The following is a 7,486-nucleotide window of genomic DNA, read 5'->3' as shown; positions in this document are numbered from 1 at the left end:
GTGGAGCCTTGTGCGCTCCGTGACAAGTGGTCTGGCCCATATGAGGTGGTAGAGCGCAAGAGCGAGGTTACCTATTTGGTTAACCTGAAGACTCCCAGGCAGCCCCTGAGAGTGCTACATGTGAACCGCCTCAAACCCCACTTTGAGAGGACTGAAGTGACTATGCTCATGGCTACAGATGTTGGAGGGGAGGAGGATAGTGATCCTCTCCCTGACCTCCTGGCAGTCAAGGAGCAAGATGGGTCGGTGGATGGTGTGGTCCTCTCCCCCACCCTGACCCCAGAACAGCAGGAGGACTGTCGCCAAGTCTTGGGTCAGTTCGCCCCACTGTTCTCCCTGACCCCAGGTGTCACCAAGTGGTGCGTCCACGACGTGGACACTGGAGACAGCATGCCTGTGAAACAGAAGTTTTACAGGGTGGCTGACAAGGTCAGAGCTAGCATCAAGGAAGAAGTTTCCAAGATGTTGGCGCTTGGGGTTATTGAACCCTCCAGCAGCCCCTGGGCTAGCCCAGTGGTCTTAGTGCCTAAGAAAGCTGCTACCCCCGGTGGCCCCCCAGAACTTCGGTTCTGCGTGGACTACCGTGGGCTCAATGCGGTCACGAAGACTGACGCGCACCCCATCCCCAGAGCTGATGAGCTGGTGGATCGGTTGGGAGCTGCCCAGTACCTGAGTACTTTTGATTTGACGTCAGGGTACTGGCAGATTGCCTTAACTGACGGGGCAAAGGAGAGGTCAGCATTTTCAACGCCAGAAGGACACTTCCAGTTTCGTGTCATGCCCTTTGGGTTGAAAAATGCCCCCGCCACATTTCAGAGATTGGTCAACCAGGTACTGGCAGGGCTGGAGCAATTCAGCGCAGCCTACCTGGATGACATTGCGGTGTTCAGCTCCACTTGGGAGGAACACCTGCAACACCTCACTGAAGTGTTGAAGGCTCTGCAGAAGGCAGGCCTCACTATCAAGGCCAGTAAATGCCAGATAGGGCAGGGATCTGTGGTGTACTTGGGACACCAGGTGGGGAGCGGCAAGGTGGCGCCCCTACAGGCGAAGATTGATACCATTCTGGCTTGGGAGCCCCCCAAGACCCAGACTGAGGTGAGAGCCTTTCTAGGTCTCACCGGGTATTACAGACGGTTTGTCAAAGGCTATGGCACCATTGTGGCCCCTTTGACAGAGCTGACATCTAGGAATCAGCCCAGGAAAGTGAATTGGACTGAGGCCTGTCAAACTGCTTTTGACACCCTCAAAACTGCCATGTGCACAGCACCGGTGCTTAAGGCACCTGACTTTTCAAGTGAGTTCATCGTGCAAACTGACGCTTCAGAGCAAGGCGTGGGAGCAGTGCTCTCACAGATCAATGATGAGGGAGGAGACCAACCTGTGGCTTTCATTAGCCGGAGGCTAATCCCCAGGGAACAAAAATGGAGTGCCATTGAAAGAGAAGCTTTCGCTGTGGTCTGGGCTCTGAAGAAGCTGAGGCCCTACCTGTTTGGGACTCACTTCCGTGTTCAGACCGACCACAGGCCCCTCAGATGGTTAATGCAGATGAGGGGTGAGAATCCAAAATTGTTGAGGTGGTCCATTTCCCTACAGGGGATGGACTTTACGGTGGAGCACCGCCCTGGTACAGAACACGCCAATGCTGACGGTCTGTCCAGATTCTTCCGCCTTAGTGATGAGGACTCCCAAGAGGTTGGGTAGTTCTCCCCACTTTCAGCTGGAGGGGACACGTGTTAGACCTGACACCTTTTGGCGTGGTTCTTCCCCCATCTTTTTGCCTCTGACTCATGTGTTTTGATGCTGTGCTGGATTTCGTTTTTGCTGGTTTAGATGCTTTGGACCCTCTGCCACTGCTGATCAGTGTCAGAGGGTAAGTGCTCCCTCTGTAAATTGTGATATTGATTGAATATACCTGATTGGCATATTTGTAGCACCACGAAGTCCCTAGTAAAGTGCACTGTGTGTGCCAGGGCCGGTGATGACAAATGCTACTAGTGGGCCTGCAGCGCGGATTGCGCCACCCACATGAGTAGCTTTAGAATGGTGACTCAGGCCTGCCAGCGCAGAGCCTGTATGCAGTCAGTGACTGCCATGTCAGCCTGGCCAGTGTCCCCACTGGCTGGGCTTAACCCTCCCCTGTCTGTGCACATCAGCCACCCCTATGGAAGGCTCCAGGTACCCCCCTGGGTAGGGTGCAGTGAATGGATAGGGTAGAGCGTGTACTAGTGCAGGTAACATGCTCTGGTAGAGAGCAGCAGCCACTTTGTGTGCTCACTGCTGTAGGGCTGTAGGGCTCCCTAGGGTAGCCTGGGGAGGCTGGTCCCATTGGATCCCAGCCTATCTCCCTATAGGAACAAGATGGAACATCCATGAGAGATATCCCTGGACTCAGAATTTAATGACACATCTTTTAGTGAAGGGTGTTTTTAAATCCTGTGTTGGAGAATAGCACTTTTAGAAAGTGGCTGTTCTCTTGTCTAAACCTTTTTCTGTGTGCCTGGGTTTGTGGAATGTCTGCCTGGTCTGGATGTGACAGGAAGGGGCTGCAGAGCCCCAGAGGAGAGGGTCGGAGCCATCCCGGGGATGAAAGGGCACATCTGCCTGCTTGGGAGGAGGGAGGAAGGAATGCCAGATAAGTGCTGGGCTGTGCCTGCCTACCTCCCCCACATTCGCTCTCTCCTGGTGGTCAACTGACCCCCCTGGCCCTGAAGCTGACAGGAAGAAGAAAGCCAGAGACACCTCAGTGCTCCGCAACCCCCAGAACTGGTTTAGACTGGACCCAGGGCCTCCATGCACTAAGAACTTCAAAGACATTGGGGGTATAAGGAAAGGACCCCTGTCTGCAGAAAGTTAGATTCTGAAATTCTGCAAGCAAGAAGGAACCCTCGCTGGAAGGAGGGCAGCTAGAGAACTGAAGGAAGATTGCCTTGCTGTGTGCTCTAAGGGCTGACTTGTTCTGCTGTCCACCTGGAAGCTAGGGAGAAGAAAGGGACTTTGCTGAAGTGCTGTGACCCTGCCTACTTGAAACTGCCAAGACTCTGCTGTGAGCTGTGTCTACAATTGAATCTCCAAGGGCCTGAGAAGAGCTGGCCTCCTGCTGGGAACCCAGGGCTAAAGGTTCCTAAAGCTATCCCAGGAAACAGCTGCAAAATCGTGCTGTTGGGACCCAGGACGCGTGGTGCTGGACTGCGGGGCGTGAGGAGGAGATCGGTGTGCTCATCGGCACATTACTCGTGAGGGTTGGAGGCTTGTGGAGCCTCCCCTCGTGAAATCTGCTCCCAGGTGGCGGCAAGGTCGAGAGGGGGGTCTAGTTCTGACCAGCGCCCTCTAAAACCCTTTGCCGCCAAATCACCGTCGCAGCCCGGGGCCAGGATCACCCCTGGAAGTGGTTGTTTGTGACCAGGAGCGGCCGCGGCGAAGAACGAAGCCGCCGCGACCCCATTGGCTGAGGGAGCCGAGCCCCCTCACTAACGCCGCGACGGGATTGGCCCGTGCGGCGCAGCGTCATCAGCAGTATTGGGCCGTGATTGGCCGGAGTCGCGGAGCGTCATCGTACTGTCCCGGGAGTCGCCCTGCCATTGGCTGACTCCCGGGTGCTGTGGAGGCTCGCCTGAGGAGCCGCGAGGGGATTGGCTGCCTTCGCTGAGGCAGCTGACGAAGCCGAGGACTCAGCGCGATCACCGCCGGGCCCGGGAAGACGTGACCTGACCCCGCCGAGGGATCTCCGTGAGTGCTCCAGCCCCTGGCCTGCCGTCTCTGCTCCCCGCTGCTCTGTGAAGGATCCAGAGCGGGCGGAGAGCGTCCTGAGACCGGCCGGGCGGGAGCAATACTGAGCCGGCACCCGCGAGGTGCCCCTGGGGGACCCGCGTCACCACAAGTCCAAGGAAAGAAGTCCCCCCTCGCCCAGGATACCGGGTGAGCCGCGCAAGAAGCGCTTGTGGTCCCTGAAGCCAGGGGACCCTTGGGGGATAGTTATTCTACATTAACATTGTTGGCTTGCTCATTTTGGAGAGCGTTTTTGATACCATAAATCAGTGGCCATATTTTTGAGTGCTGATTTAAGAGACTAGAGACATTGGTTTTGAGAACTTCCTGAAATTAAGAAAGACCAATTAAGAATTAAGTGCAACCTTGTTCTAAGTGAAGTGTTTTAACGTGCAACCTTTAAACTAGAAATGCTAGCTGGTCTAAAGAAGTGATTATCGTGCAACTGCTTCATTTACCTGCTGAAACTAGATAAAGTTATATTTTATATATACTTACCTGTGTGGTCTCAGTTTGTGGTGGATTGGGGATTATTGTTGTGTTAAGTGCAAATGTTATCCACATTGTCTCCGAGTTTAGCCTAGACTGCTCGCGCCATGCTACCTAGAGGGTGAGCAGGGGTTATCTCAGAGGGTTATTCCGTTGCCCTGACCGGAGCTAGGGGTCCCTACTTGGGCCAAGGTACTTACCTTTGCCAACCAGAGACTCCCGGTTCTAACACACTGCACCTTTTTGGTTGTGAGGAAATATAGGACTTGTAGGTTTACCAAGAACCCGACGAACCCAAAGCCAATAACTGAGCAGCGTCTTGCAATGGTTTTTCATTATGTACCGGGTATATAGCCATTAGTTTGGGAAAATATGTACATAGAAAAATCTGTATGAAAGACAACTATGTATTTCTGAAATTAGAATAAAATATAGTTTAGAACCAGTAGATATTTGCACATTTCAGTACTCATACTAACATGAGAATGACTTATTTTTTACACATTGTCTTTAATTTGGAAGGCAGAAATGCATCGAATGTTAATGGGCAAGAATAGTTGCTCTACAATTCTGTGTTATAAGTCTCCCGATAAAAATGGTACCTCACTTGTGTGGGTAGGCTTAGTGCCCGTGACCAGAAACGGTCTAAAACGCAACGTGGACACATTTTATTTTTATAGTGAAAACTGACTCTTTTTTGCTCTCACCAGGTTCTATTACCCAGAATCCCATGCAACCCTAAACATTTGTAAAAAAAAAAAAAAACACATTTTCCTCACATTTCTGTGTGGAAAGTTCTGGAATCTGTGTGGATCCACAAAATTCCACCCACCCCACGTTTTCCAAAGTCTTCCAATAAAAATGGTAACTCACTGGTGGAGAAGTGTGGCTCAACGGTTAGAGGCGGCAGACCCAGAAGCAGAGGTCGGCCTGGGACCAGGGTTCAATTCCCGACGCGGCAGGGTACGGGACCAATGTCAGCGGGCTCGATAAATCTCGCCTCGGTGCCTCTCTAACCATGGGTCCCACGCTGCAACTCTGGGCAATAGCTTGCTTAATCTCCACAACGGCCCCCTCGCTGCCGGGGATGCCTGGCTTCACCTTGGGGATGCCCAATAGGGACCATCTCACAGGGAAAGCCAGGACGGGTTCCCCAGCGGTACACAGCGCCAAGAAACCCCAGGGTGAACGTGCGCTCTACAAATACATACTAACGTAACGTAACGTAACTTTTGTGGGTAGGCCTAGTACCCGCGACAGGAAGCGGCCCAAAACGCAACGTGGACACACCACATTTTCTCAGTGAGTACGGACCTTTTCTTTGCAAAGTGCCTAGCTGTAGATTGTGAACCCAAGCTCTGGCGGCACTTAGCGAAATCTAGCAAACCTATACATTTTTGAAAGCTAGACACCCATGGGAATCCAGGATGGGGTGACTTGACTGGCCCCCACCAGGTTCTGTTACCCGGAATCCCTTGCAAACCTAAAAATGTGTAAAAAAAAAAAAAAAGGAGGAAGATGGCGGCCGACTGAGACGCTCGGTCGCGAGCTCCGGATGAACCAGAAACTGCACAGTTGATAAACACTTCCCAAAGCAGAAATGGGAAAATTTCAACCGGCTAAAGACGCTACTAAAGAAAGGGCAGTCTAAGCCCCCAAAGAAAATCTCTTATTACTCTCACAGAAAAGCTTAACTGGCCAAGTTGAAAGGATCGCTTACCTCTGTGGTGAGGCCGGCAGCAGTAGCGGCGGTTTGTACTGCATTGTTCGCTCTGCCGTTTTCACCTTCCATTTGGCTCTAACGCGACCCAGCCGGCATACCGGATTCGAAGTGTTTGCCTGAAACAACGAAACTGGAAAACTTGCATGACGGGGTGGAGCAGAGACGTGACGCGGCAGAATTGTGAGGCCGCGGTCCGCTTCACGCCCGTTACCGGGCTATGGGCGAGAGCGCGAGACGCTGCCCAGAGCTGCCGAAAGACGTTTGGCGGGGTCACCTTCCTCTTCCTGGGAAGGAGCGGCAGAGTCAGCAGTGCAACTGAGTATACGGCAAGCTGGAATCACCGACGGTGCAGCGCAGAGACGATCAAACTGGGCTTCTCAGGAGAGGCTGCGAGCTCAAACCCCCACGTACATCAAGTGAACCCTCGAGATGAGCAAAACAATAACTCATTAATTTTGGCAGACTCATGCTGGATGAGTGAAAAGGGTAGCCAAACCCTTAACTCTGGAGGAGCGCCTGGAGGGGCAGAGTTGCCACACAATAAATTTCCATACAGTACAGAAGGGGAGGAAATCCAAATAAAAAAACAAAGTAAGAAAGACCCCTCAACACATACTTTGGCCGAAACTGGCTGCAACTATACAGCCCCACCTTTGATACAGGACAGCAATTGCAGAAACAGAAGGGTAGAGGGCCCCCCCCCAATTTGTGTATGCAACGAGATCAAAATCAAGGAAACCACTAGTAGAAACGACCCCTCTATCAGTGTTATCAGTGCTAGGGAGAGCTGAACAGGGGGCTGGAAGGTCTTCATACTGCCTCAGGAATCAAAACCCGTCTAATCAAAACTTGCTGCCAACGCTAAGAAAGTGCATGACCCCGAGGAGCACAAAGAAAAATCTAAAGCACCCTCCACGATTAGAGGAACTATCTGAAAGTATAAAAATCAGATCTTCTAAAGCGAAAATTAAGGACAAAAAATTAAGATAACACCATCTTTAAGATCATACTTTAAGGTGCAACAAGTGGTGCAAATAAGAGGAAGAGATCAATCCCCAGCGGCTAATACGGCAGATACTGTTCCCTCATCAGTTTTAGACCCTGATAGGCGGTATCTTAGCCCTACTTCTGAAGAAGAAGAAGGGGAAATCGCAGAAGAGGGGGTAAAAGGGGGTAGAAGGAGTAACGATGCAATCAACTTTGACACAACCTACACAGTCAACACAACCACTTCAACCCTCACAAGCAGATAAGAGTACCCCGGTGGCGCAGCAAGCTGAAGCAGACACAGAGCTACAAGAGGATATATCGGGGCAGCATGACATGGACCAGACGGGTGCAAGTAAGACAGGGAGAATGATGGAGATGTATATGGACAAAATGATGGACAAAATACTGGGGGAAATGAGAGAAAAATTCTCAATATCAGAAGGAAATCAAAACAAAATCCAAGAGGTGGTTGAAAGCTTAGATCAGAAATTAAATGAACTAGGGGTGAGAGTTACA

This window comes from Lissotriton helveticus, chromosome 7, assembly GCF_964261635.1.
Source record: "Lissotriton helveticus chromosome 7, aLisHel1.1, whole genome shotgun sequence".
NCBI classification, from domain to species: domain Eukaryota; kingdom Metazoa; phylum Chordata; class Amphibia; order Caudata; family Salamandridae; genus Lissotriton; species Lissotriton helveticus.
The sequence above is the reverse complement of the archived record's forward strand: the minus strand, read 5'-3'. Positions refer to the sequence as shown.